At 41.6% G+C, this 13,199-nt stretch overlaps 1 pseudogene across 1 annotated transcript; it reads left to right on the top strand.

The window, feature by feature from the left end:
* The first annotated feature begins 1,800 nt into the window (after positions 1-1,800).
* LOC309665552 (thymosin beta-4 pseudogene) lies at positions 1,801-5,243 on the top strand (annotated as a pseudogene). Its single transcript has one exon. The product of its transcript is annotated as a thymosin beta-4 pseudogene (transcript).
* The last annotated feature ends 7,956 nt before the right edge of the window (positions 5,244-13,199 follow it).

The raw sequence follows: 13,199 nt of genomic DNA, 5'->3' as shown, positions 1-13,199 counted from the left end.
GGATTTTCTTACCCAGCTGCTCTCAGGCTTCTTCTCAGGCTCTGTGCATTCCTCCCTTCTTCAAGGAAGCTGCCCCCTCTTATTCTGCTAGCCCTTTGTTCCTTCAGCAGAATTCAACCCCACAGGTGATGCCCTCATTCTTGGAGTACTACTCCCTTGACTTCCTTTCCACCACATTCTCCTGGATTTTCTCTTATCTTATGGGCCTCACTATTCTTTTTTTTTTTTTTTTTTTTTTGTACCTGAATAAAGTATTGCCTTTTCTCAACATTCTTTCTGGGGCCCTTTTTCTCTTCTCTGACATTTTTTGTGAGGGTAAGCTCATCAGTTCCCATAACTTTAAATATTAGTGATTATATATTTGAATCCCAAAATAGTAATTCAGCTTTGTTTGACCTCCAGACATGGATTGAACCAGTTTTCCCCCGCTTAATTAAATGTCAAAAGTCTTTACCACAGTTTTCAGTCAGTCTGTTTTCTCCCTCACCTTTACTCCTTCAATAGGGCCTATATGTATGTCCCAAATTTCCAGTCTATCTTCTTCTCTCTAGCTCTCCTATCTCTGTTATCACTATGACCTCTCACCTGGACTTGTGCATCTGCACCCTAACTGTTCTTGCCCCTCCTAATTCTGTCTCACTGCAATACACTGCAGCATAGCCGCAAAAATAATCGTCTTAAAACACAATCAGATCATCTGACCCTTGTGTTCTGAACCCTCCAAAATCTTCTCTTTTCACTAAAGGAAACCCAAACTCCTCACATCCCACAAGGTGCCAGTGATCTGACACCTCCTGATCCTGTCCCATGTCCCTCTCACACCCTCTCTGCCTGTTCCAGTTATACCCAACCTCCATCAGGGCCTCTGCACATGCTGTTCCTTCTGTCCGTGATTTTTTCTTCCGCTAACTCATCCTCTGGCTGTCTTTTCTCAGAGAGGACTTCCTTGCCACCCATCTAGAATGTTCTGAACCTCAGTTTCTCATTTGCTTCCTTCTTTGGACTTATCACAGTCAAAGATTTTTCTGGTCTGTGTTTAAATACTTGATTGTACACGTTTCCACAACAGAATTTGTGTTTCATGAAGTCAGGGACAAGGAGAGTCTTGTTGTTTCTCATATCCCCAGTGCTGAGCACCGGGAGGGGCCCATAGAAACTTCTGGATAAATTTGTGTTGACTGTGAAAGAAGAACCCAAGCCCAACACTCAGCAGATAAACAATGGAAAATATGAGTTCAACTTTGGTATTGAGCTTATGGGACACTCAGATCTTCCTCCAGATTCTATCTAAAGCAGTCCACTTCTACTTCATAGACAGGGAGGGAGTTTAGTCATAGCACACTGAAGGTCCATTAGATACAGAGGGGCCGGCCCCACTGGACCCGACTAGACTGTGGACCTCCTTGACTTCTTAAGCACAGATCCCAGGGAGTTCTGTTATGTCAGATCATGTGGATGAAAGTCATACTTCCATTTAATGCAGAGTGGTTGACACCTATGCTGTAACCTATGTAGGTCTGTCACGTGTGACTATCTGTCATCTCTGCTCATCCGTGTTATGCCTTATAGCATCTTCCTGACTAGTTCAGGAATCCAGCCCTTCCCTGATCTGATTCTGTGGCTCAGCCTTTAACCATTATGACAATCAGTGTCACCAGAGTCTGCCCTGAAATAGTTTGCTGTGCCATATGGCCAGTTAGAAGATTATAATGACTGATGCTTTTAAGATCCACCTTGGCCTTGACTCTAAGTGGCCAATGAAATCATCGTTTTCAAGGAAAAATACCTGTGCAAGCATGGAGGAATGCGCTTCATACATGATTTCTCGTTGGGTTACGTCTGGACAACTTCCTAGTCTTTTTTATTCAATGTACATGCCTATAAATTTTCAAACTCCTGTAACGTGTCTGATTTAGAGAATTATGAGAGATAATACCTCTCCCATTAACAGAATTAATTTAGAATCATGGTACTCCATACAAGGGAATTTTCTCAGCAATAAAAAGAAACAAAACACTGATACATGCAGCGATGTGGGTGAATCTCATGTGCATCACACTAAGCAAAAGAAGCCAGATTCAAAAGACCACATATTGTGTGATTCCATTTGTATGATATTCTGGAAAAGACAAAAATACAGGGAGAAAACAGATCAGGGGTTGACAGGGCTGGGGGTGGGTGGTACAGGGAGGATTGATCACAAGGAAGCATGAGGGGATTCTCTGGGGTGGTGGAACTGTTCTGTATCTTCATTATGGTTGTGGTTACACAGCTACATGCCAACTATGGTAAGTTTTTTGTGTCAACCTGGCTAGGCTGCGGTACCAAGCTACTCAACAACACTCATCTAGGTGTTGTCGTGAAGGTATTTTGTAGATGTGGTTAACACCTACAATCAGTTGACTTTAAATGAAGGAGACCATCCTTGATAATGTGGGTGGGCCTCATCCAATCAGTGGAAAGGCCTGAAGAGCAAAACTGAGGTTTCCCCTAAGAGAGAAGAAACAGTCTCAAGACTGCAGCATTGAAAGACAAATATCATGTAATATTGCTTACATGTGGAATCTAAAAAAAAGGCTACGAATGAACTTATCTACAAAACAGAAATAGAGTTACAGATGTAGAAAATAAACTTATGGTTACAGGGTGGGGGTAGGTAAGGGGGGCAGGGATAAACTGGAAGATTGGGATTGACACATACACACTGCTATATATAAAATAGATAACTAATAAGGACCTACTGTATAGCACAGGGAACTCTACTCAATACTCTGTAATGACCTATATGGAAAAAGAATCTAAAAAAGAGTGGATATATGTATATGTATAACAGATTCATTTTGCTATATACCTGAAACTAACACAACATTGTAAATCAACTATACCCTAATAAAAATTATATATATATAAAAAAAAAGACTGCAGCATCAACTCCTGCCCCCAAATTTCCAGGCTGCTGGACTTCCTCTGTGGATTTTGGACTTGTCAGCTCCCACAGCTGTGTAAACCAATTTCTTGGAATAAATCCCTTCATATATATATGGTTTTGTTTCTCTGGAGAACATAACTCATACAATGAGTTTATCAAAATTTATAGAAATACTCACCTAAAAATGATAAATTTTACTATATGTAAAGTATACCACAATAACCCTGATTTAAAAAAAAAAAACTGATTCAGAATACTAGTCAGGATTCAGTTTTAGGATATATAGAGAAAACGTGTGTATGTGTGCGTGTGCAAATGAACATGCGTGCGAGTTAGTGCATGTGTGCCTATATGCCACGTGTGCCTTTGCAGGTATGTGTGTTTCTGCAGAGGGTGTGAGGAAGGTGGGTGAGTTTGAAAAAAATCCTTAATCATGAAAGTGGAGTGATAAAAGTAGGTATCTGTTTGCAATCTGGGCTGATTGGGAGGTTGTTCCATAGCTAAAGAAGGAAGACCCAGTGCAATAGGACACCAGCTGGTCAGTGCACTAATGAGTCCCAACACTTGAGTGGGGAGATTAAATTAAAGTAAACTTTTATTTGCTTAACACTGCCTATACACATGATGATATGTCAGGCCTTTCAAGGTAAACGAGGTGAATAAAATATGGTTACTGGTCTCAGTGTGTTCACAGGTTATTAGGGAACATATTAACAACTTTGTAAATAACCATAACCCTGGGCACAGAGGTGCAGACCCAGGAAAACATGGACTGCAGGAATGGGGTGCTCCAGCAGGGCCAAAGAGATAGTAAGTCCAATTTGGTTATTCATTCAATAAATATTTGTTGGAGGCTTCCTTTGGGCCAATTTGGCTGGCACATAAGGTTTATATATATAAAAGACTAAAAGACAAAACTGAAACAGGGAAGGCTAAAGTGAAAACACTGGATAGACAATTTTTTAATTAGAAACAGTTTTGAAATGGTTTACTTCCACTTGAGAAATGAATGAACCCAGATGTGAAATGGGTCACCCTGCTCCTTAAGATCTAGTTAAGATTTGCTCAAGCCATCATTCCCTTTTAAATGTCCAATGTCTTCCTTGAGAGGTTTGCTAATTCCTGGGGTACTTAGTCATCTTCATTTCTGCTCTGATTTTCTGCTGCCCCTGAATCCTTGTTTGCATGTCGTGTCTTGCTGCTATTCCATTATGTCTCTTGCACACCCCTCCAGCCGTCTCTTCGCATCTCCTCAAGAACTAGGCTCCCGCAACTTTCCACTCATTCCTGCGTCATCAAGTTATCTCTCCCTTCTGTACTATTCTAACAATACTACAGTACCTTCAAACTTGAAACCCCTCGACCTCATGTCCTACTCCAGCTACTGGCCTAATTCTGTGCTCCCATTCATTGAAAAATATTCAAAATTTAGAATAATAGATGCATATAGTTTAAAGAAATTAAACAGCCAAAATACCTTCTCACTGGGACACCCCTAAATGTCAGTGTCTGGGGTTCAGATGCTCAGGTTTTTTGAGAACATGACTGTAACCCTATGTCTGAGGCAGGGCAGTGGGATAATTTTTTATCTAGAAACAGGCTACGGAAGGCAGACAGGATCCCCGTTCCATTTGTAGGCTGGCACCAAACCCTCTTGTTTTCAGCCCTCCAAGTTGCCTAGTGTTCCTTATTTTAGAGTCTCTCTGGTCTTATTTCTTGAGAAACAAAAATCTTTTCTTCTTCTATGGGGTGTGTTGTCTCAGATCGTCAATTTGAACTGAGATTGAGAAATTCCGTTAAGTCGAAACTGAAGAAAACAGAAACGCAAGAGCAAAATCCACTGCCTTCAAAAGAAACGATTGAACGGGAGAAGCAAGCAGGCGAGTCGTAATGAGGCGTGCGCTGCCGATACGCACCGTACATTCCACAAGCACTGCCTCCTTATTTTACTTCTTTTAGCTGTTTAATTTTGTAAGATGCAAAGAGGCTGGATCAAGTTTAAATGACTGCGCTGCCCCTTTTCACATCAAAGAATGGAGAACTACTAACAACAAAGGCCGCGCCTGCCTCTCCCATCTGCCCGCCTGTCTGGCTGGCAGGAAAGGAAAAGAACTTGCATGTTGGTGAAGGAGGAGGCTGGGACGACAGTGAAATCTAGAGTAAAGAGCAAGCTGGTCCACGGTGTCCTGCGGGCTGTAAAATGCAGTTTAATCAGAGTGCCATTTTTTTGTTGTTGTTCAAATGATTTTAATTATTGGAATGAGCAATTTTTTTAACATGCAAATAAAAAGTTTTAAAACCTGAAAAAAAAAAAGTCTCAAATTGTCATCTGGCTGTGTGGAAAGTGGAAAGGAACCTGGGCAGGGGAGAGCTTAACTGTTCTCTATACGGAAATTCAAGCAAGTCCCATGCCTCTGGGTGGATGAATTTAGAGATTAACAAGAAGCTGCTATCACTCTTTGGGATGCAGAAGCAAAAGTAAAAGTCCTCTGCTGTTATTTGAAACTTTGATGACTGAGCAGGGACCAAGGACCGCTGTCTATGAAGCTGCTGCCGCTGCTAACGTCTCCACCAAATTCTGGAGAAGGCATGCCTTCTTCCTTCCCTCTACCTTCCAATCTCCTGCTTGCCTCCCACTGTCAGAATCTTCCCTTTGTCCCTCCAGGCCTTCCAATAACTTTATAATGAATGCCTTGTATTACAGTTTCTTTGTTTGAATATCCTGGAGTGGTTTCCGTTTTCCTGATTGGATATTGACATATACACTGGCACCATCCTCTGTAACTTTGTTCTAGTCTTTACAGGACTTAGTGCTGTCAGAAGTGGCCTTACTAACTTTTGTTCACTTGGTGATTGTCTCTCTTCCCCCACTCAAAGGCAAGGATTAAGGGAGGAGGGGTCAGTCTCCGGCTGCCTTACTCACCTCTGTGTCACAACATCTAGAATAAACCCTGCTTCCTAGCAGATGTTCAATAGATATTTGTTGCAAGAATGGACACACATGAAAATGAGACCTAAGCACTTCTCTTGCTTTCAAAAAAGATTATCAATAGGATTCCTTTGGGTCGTACTGACTTTACTGATGGTTGGGGGAGATGGAGAAAGTTTACACCTAAGTGTAAGTATCTCCTTATGCCTTTCAGACGCGCCCCTCTTCACTCTCCATTCTCTCCTCTTCCAGTAGCCCCTGCACCACCTCCCTTCAAGCACACCTACCAAAATTCATCCATCAACCAGAAGTCTCCTCCTCCCTAGCCCCACACCCAGATTCAGCTCAGGGCTCACCTTTGTGTATCTCCCCCTTATTAGTGTTCCCCCTCATGCAGACTGCTGCTCTGAACCTTCCCTCCCCACCTCTCTGCCATAGGAAGGCAGCGGCACACTGGGTTTATTTCTCCGCTGATATGAACTATACTTCTCCCCTTAGAAGGCAAAATACCTACAATTTGTTTCGGTTTAAAACAACTTTTTAAAAAAGTAGATATTAGGTAAATATAAAATTAGGAATGTGTCCTCAGATATGGAGGACAGTGACATGTAAGGGTAATCTTCTTGCTTCGGAATCAAATACTACATTTTTAAGGGTAATAAAAGAAAACAGAGATATATAGCTCTGCTCCCTGGCTATTCTCTAGTGTATATATCTCCTACAAATTCAAATTAAAGGAGTAAGAATGGTGGGCACAAGATGTGACTTTCATGCCATCCATCTTCTGGGTTAACAAAGAAAATTCTTCCAATTCAAATGATTTCTGAAGTCAGAAAAATCAAACTCAAAGACGTGTGTGTGCATAAATGTGTATTTCAAACCTTAATAGAACAGATACATTCCAGACATAAGTTGGATGCACGTTGCTCAGAAAAGTCATGAACTTGGGGAGTGACCTTCAGACAAGGTCGGAGTCACTTGCTCTTTTACTGCTGAGAGCCAATCACAGGACTGGCCATTGCCAAGGGCTGCTCAGAGGCCTGAGGCATAAGTTGGCAGAGGTAATGGAAAGGGAAGGAAGCCGGGCAGAGTATAGGAGAAAAAAATAGAGAAGATAATAAGGATGTTTGAATACCATCAGCAATCACCTCAGGTACACTTTGCTGTCTTAGCTGCGTGAGTCAGCCTGGCCGGAAACAACCTAAAAAAGGCACGGGCAGGGCTGGCTGCAGACGGCGTATTTTGGGTCCTCTGCCCTGCCCACGCTGGAGCTGGCGCCGCTGCAGCTGTACTTTCTCTCTCGTGAGGCACGGGCTGCAAGCGCCTCCCAGGGTCTACTTAGAACCACTCATCTCAGAGGTCACGGAAAAGGAGGGAAGTCACTACCTCATTTGCATGATAGTCATTTTTCCCCTTCCTCATCATTTCCTGAAATGAGAGTTGAACATTAACTAGAAATTTTTGTTAATCGAACTAAAATGCCTTGCTTAGCAAAGGAAACAGGGTAAATGAGCTGCTGCTGTAATCAAGTTCCAATTCTTATCTAAAGCAAGGGAAAGGGCGCTGGGGGAAGTGTAGGTTATAAGTGTGGGCAAGTCTCCCCCTAGTGGACAAATGGCATCACGTCGCACTTGCAAAGATTGTGCCTCGTTGGCGTGAAACAAACTTTCAGAGACGAGCCGAAAGAAAAGAAAACGTGTTATTATGACACGTATTTCAGTCTTGATTTCTAAGGGGTTCTTTTTAGTGGACAAGTAAAACTGAGTTGAAGATTTTACATATCATTTGTGAATTTTTACCTTTAGAGTGTTGGTTATTAATCACTTGAATATGACTCCATGTCTCCCTGTAAGGAAGAATAAGCAGAGAGAATACCATTTTCTAGGACTGGTTTTGAAAGGCCTAAGTCACTTCCGAGGAGGCATCGTATTTGGGGACAAGCTAAGAAAGTTCATGGTAAAAAAGAGTGATTGGAGATTCCGTTTTTATGGACAAAATGAGTCCCAATGTCCTTGCCCCTTGAACAGTGGCATGTCAGCAACCTCACCAGGCTGACAGTTCCTCATGGGGGTCCTTGGATCAGCATCTTCTGCCAGCTCTACCCTTGTTTGAACCAGCATCCATGACCCTATACTCTTCAGAGAAAATAGAAGTGGCAAGTTATCTGTGCTCTTGACTAATCTTGACCTTTCTTAGTCTCCTCCAGCTATTCTTGACTTTCAGTAAGAAAACTTGAAGTCTATGGAATAGACCTCAAAAGAGTTTTCAGGATCCTAATATATATAGAAAATATATCTGTATGTGCCTGTGTGTACATGTGCGTATGTACTTGTGTGTGTGTGTAAGTATTTATATTTCTGGATGGAAGTTTACAGACTGGAAATTCATTGGATTTTCATGGAAGTTTACAGACTGGAAATTCATTGGATTTTCAAAGTATCTGTGACCTAAGAAAGATTATAAACTACTGATGAAAAATCTCATTCCACTGGAAAAATCAGCCACCACAGAGATGGGGTACCTTGGTTGTGGAGCCAGAATGCCAAAATTCAAATCCAACTGAGATTCCTTAGGAAAGTAATTTAATCTCTACAAGCCTTAGTTTCCTCTTCTGTAAAATAAGAATAATAACAAGAGCACTTAATCCATTGAATTAATGCAAGAATCAAATGATGTAATGCATGCATGTACTAAGCAACTTGCTTGACCTATATTAATTGCTCAGTAAAGGTTGGCCTTCATTATTATGCCAAACTTCAAACATGTGTAAAATGTTAGGTTTGTTAAAATCACACTGTGTGCATAATATATTTTCCAATAATTTTACAATCTTTTGGATGAGGTAGAAAGGTTATTTTTGTCTTTTGATAGAAAAGGGTTATTTCTTTGAAAGAACCTAAGTATGGCTCTATCCAGGGTGATGAACTAGATCATAGAATTATATAATTTTAAACAATTAGAGACCTGAATTATTATCCAGTCATATCTCCTTCAATGATATTTTATAGATAAAATAATCATGATGCATTTTGGAAAAGGACTTGCTCAGGTCACTCTTTGTGACTGCAATTCAGGACCCTAACTTTTAATTCTGAGCTGGTTTTACCATAGCTCTCAAAGACATTTTTAGCCTTTTTCCCCCCATTTCATCAGGTTCTTAAAGGTCTATAAAAGAAAAGATTGAGAATGGCTGTCTTGTGGGAAACATCACCATCCATCAGGACTCTGCTCAAATCCCTGGCTTCCTGGACCCTCTGGCTCACAGCCAGGTTCTTTTTTTTTTTCCTCTGAGAATTCTGCATATCACAGTCTTCTCACCATCTATTTTAGTCTCACAATGCATATCACATTATGTGTCTCTTTTTTGTCCCATTAGAGTATAAACTTCTTGAAGACAGGAGCTATGACCTTGCATCTAATAGAATTAGACAAAATAATGTTTCATGAAGGGAAGGATAAAAGGTTCAAAGGGATTGGAAGAGCATCTATTTCACTGATAAACTTGAACCTGAAAAACTCCAGAGGACCTAGGAAAAGTCCATTGCTCATTGCTGACACTTTCTCCTAGAGTCATCTGGAAGCAATAGGAACTGTAATCAGCCTGTGATCAGGGTTAACAGCACAGAAAGGCTAGAGGTGAACTGTAGGAAAAACTCCAAGACCCAATCACATCTTGGGGACAGGACTCAAACTTCAAAAGGGCAAAATGTGAGAGTCAGGCCTAAAAAATAGAATATATGGCATGGACGTGCTCATAAGAGCAGGGCAAAGCTTGGTTCCTAGACTTTGATCCTAGATCTAAACCTCAAGTGAAAGAACAATGCAGACCAAGTGCCAGGCTTGGTCCATACATCTGAGATTGGGCAGGAACTGAAGGAGGGGGTGAAATCCCTAGCTTTGAAGATGAAAGCCTTGAGGGCAGAAGCCAGGTCGGACCCCAGCCTCCCCAGTGTTGTCTTCTGCTGTTTCTCAGCCTTTCTTCCTTACTGCACCTCAAATCATGCAACGATAGGTGAGACATGGTCACACTTTCTGCCAGTGCAACAAGTGTGTAGGAGCCAAGGCCTTTTAACCTGACCTTAAATTGTTCTCTAACTTCCCTGAAAGAGTACTCAGTAAAGGAGCCCTAGAGCATTTGTGTGTCTGGATAGAGGATTTGCAGGTTTCCTGAGATTCTCTGAGATGTCTGTGACTGCAAAGAGGTAAATGGTAGTTGCTCTAGTCTCTCAAGTCTTCACAGCTCTCCAAACCCTCCCAGAAGAATCCTGTTCCTTTACAAGTTCTAAGAACAACAATTCTTTTGAATCCATTCCCTGGACAGTCTTCCCCTGTGTCGTAAACCAGGGCCTGCAGACACCAGTCTCTTGGGGAGGATTCCCTGAAGTTGCTGTTAATCCAATGCTATCAGAAGAGGATGCCAGATGTCTAGAGAGCCAGACTGCCTGAGAATATCACTAAATGCCTTTAGTGATTGCTAAAGGAGCCTAAGTAATCACTAGCCCAAGAGAAACGCATGAAGCACAGTACAAACGTATTGACCCCAAAGCATTCCTTTGACACAGCAGACTGTAGCTTAAGGAAAGTTTGGGGTAACGTGTAGACCGATTATCATTAGGATATGAAGAACAGCGATTTATTCCTTTTCAAATCAGGTTCTGATCTTGACAGAGGGCAGAAACAACTTGCCTCATTTTATCTTTAAATTATCTGGAGACCTGCTTTTCAATAGCTGGAGAAAATGGGTCATGTGTTTGTCTTTTTGACCAAAGAAACTCACATCCCAGAACAATAGGATATCATCAAGGTTGTGCTGCTCAAAGACAGAGAACTTACAGAGTGTTGTTTGAGGTTCTGAGGTTAATTAAACACTAAAAGTTATCTGTAAGTAGCAAGTGAGGGAACAATCTATTTTCCATGGGATTTAGATCTATTCTAGCCTGTAGTAAATTGCAAATGTTACTGCAGTGCCCAGGTCCTAAGAGTAACAATCGAAGAGATTGGCTTAAGCACTACTGAGGTTTTCTTACTCAAATGAGCAGCTTTTGCAATGGGGCATTTGTGTCCTCTCTTGCCTTAGATGCCCAAATCAGCAACATCACCCTTCCATCTACCCAGACTTCTGAACAAAATCTATTATAATCTCGGATCACTGTGTCTCAATGGAGCAAGAAAGTAAATGTCAGTGGAAATAAAAAACATTAACTGAGGACTTGAGTAGAAACAGTGTCTCAAAGGTTGCTGATGTGGGTAGTGTGATACCCATGAGAGACATGGCTGGTTGCCTGCCTAATAGCCATGATCTCTTCTTCTTTACCACCAGACAACCATTTTGTTTAGAAATGTTAAAGAAAACAATTACATTTTCCAACTTTGTTCAAGCTAGGAATGACTATGTGACACATTTCAGGTCACTGAGATGTAAGCAGAAGTTGGGAAAATTTTCCCAAAAGGTGCTGAGTCAGCTAATATGTGCCTTTGACCTTTGCTATTTCTCTTCTTTCTTCCTGGAATGGAAACAAGATGTTGAAGATGCAGCAGGTACCTAGTGTCTACGAGGAGACATGCATGGGGGCAAAATTCACATGCAACTGATGACTCATCAAAAAGACAGAAAAGGGCTTCCCTGGTGGTGCAGTGGTTGAGAATCTGCCTGCCAATGCAGGGGACACGGGTTCAAGCCCTGGTCTGGGAAGATCCCACATGCCGCGGAGCAACTAGGCCTGTGAGCCACAATTACTGAGCCTGCGCGTCTGGAGCCTGTGCCCTGCAACGAGAGAGGCCGCGATAGTGAAAGGCCCGTGCACCGCGATGAAGAGTGGCCCCCACTTGCCACAACTAGAGAAAGCCCTCGCATAGAAACGAAGACCCAACACCGCAAAATAAATAAATAAATAAATAAATAAATAAATAAATAAATAAATATATATATATATATATATATATAAATAAGTCAGGAGCTCTTTAAAAGAAAAAAAAAAAGAGCTATAGACTAAATATTTAAAAAAAAAAAAAAAGACCGAGAATACTTTGGCCCTTGATGGCATCATAGAGCCATCATATCAGCCCTGGACTCCTTGATTCCAGTCTTTTACCGTATGAGAAAAATTACATCTCTGATTATCATTAGTCGCTAGTTAACTGGGTTTTCTCATGCTTGCTACCACATGCAATGCCTACGATGCAATGTCCCTTCTCTCCTGATGATTTGAGGCTCCATAAGTCTCCTGAAACTTAGATGCAAATCTAGAGAGAGAGAGAAAGAAAGTCTGGTTTTCTCTCTTGATTACCAGATTGAATTAGACTACATTTCTGGCCCTTGGTGGGTGCAGGCTCAAGAAAAATATAATAATAATTTTCACTTTAGAAAAAAATAAAGGATTTTTTTTGCATGTTTGACTTTATAGCTTTTGTGATTCATACGTGCTACAGAAGCACAGGATAAGAAACAGCTTAAATACAATACCAGACAACGATGTTTAAGTTCACCAACTTTCACGATTAGAAAGAGACCCTTACTGGTAACATCTTCCTCTCTATGCCCCTGCTATCCCTATTCACTATATGGGGGCCCACTTTTACTCTCTCTATTGAGATCTTTCTTCTACTTCTTTTATCTCCATGCCCCAGGGTCATAAATCCCTCTCATGTCTGCTGACCTGGGGAAACATTCAAAATTCCTATTAATTTGTTAGGTAGAGCAACTTAGTCTCCAGTGTTTCCTCCTCTCCCATCGCTCCCATTTCATAGTCAAAGAATTATTAATATGTTTTCCTGAACTGGATGAGTACTCTCCTGGTTCTCCACTGTAGCTTTCCTTTAACAACTTCCCAAACCTGTAATTAAATTTTTAGGATGGGCTCAACTCAGAGTAGGACAGCTTTCCTTCTCATAACCACGATATAAGTGCAAAGTGGTGTGGAAGAGCAGGAGGTCACACTGGAATCTTTATTCTCTTCTGTTCCAAAGTAAACCCCAGGGAGGTGAGGGGTTTTCACCCTCTTTCAATACAGATATTTACGTAGACCCTGTACAAGAGGCCCCAAAGTCAAGGATTGAAAAGCACAGTTTAAAGGGTAAGAACAACACAAAACTAGTTATTTGAGCTCAACTCACCAACTTAGCAGCAAGAAGCAGAGTTCTCCTGCCAAATCCCTTCTCCCCAGTAGCTTCCTGGCACTGTGGCCCTTTCCCTGCCTCAGTTTTCCACACCACCAATGACCCCTGGCTCGAGCATGAGCTAGCACCTCCCCTGTATTAGTGAGACTCCAATTTCCCCTGTCTTCATGACCAGAGTTCCTCTTCCCATTGACATGGCCAATGGCCTGACAGCCATTGCTATTG

This window comes from Balaenoptera physalus (genome assembly GCF_965194825.1).
Source record: "Balaenoptera physalus genome assembly, chromosome: 8".
Taxonomy (NCBI): domain Eukaryota; kingdom Metazoa; phylum Chordata; class Mammalia; order Artiodactyla; family Balaenopteridae; genus Balaenoptera; species Balaenoptera physalus.
This window is presented reverse-complemented; position numbering and strand designations above follow the sequence as displayed.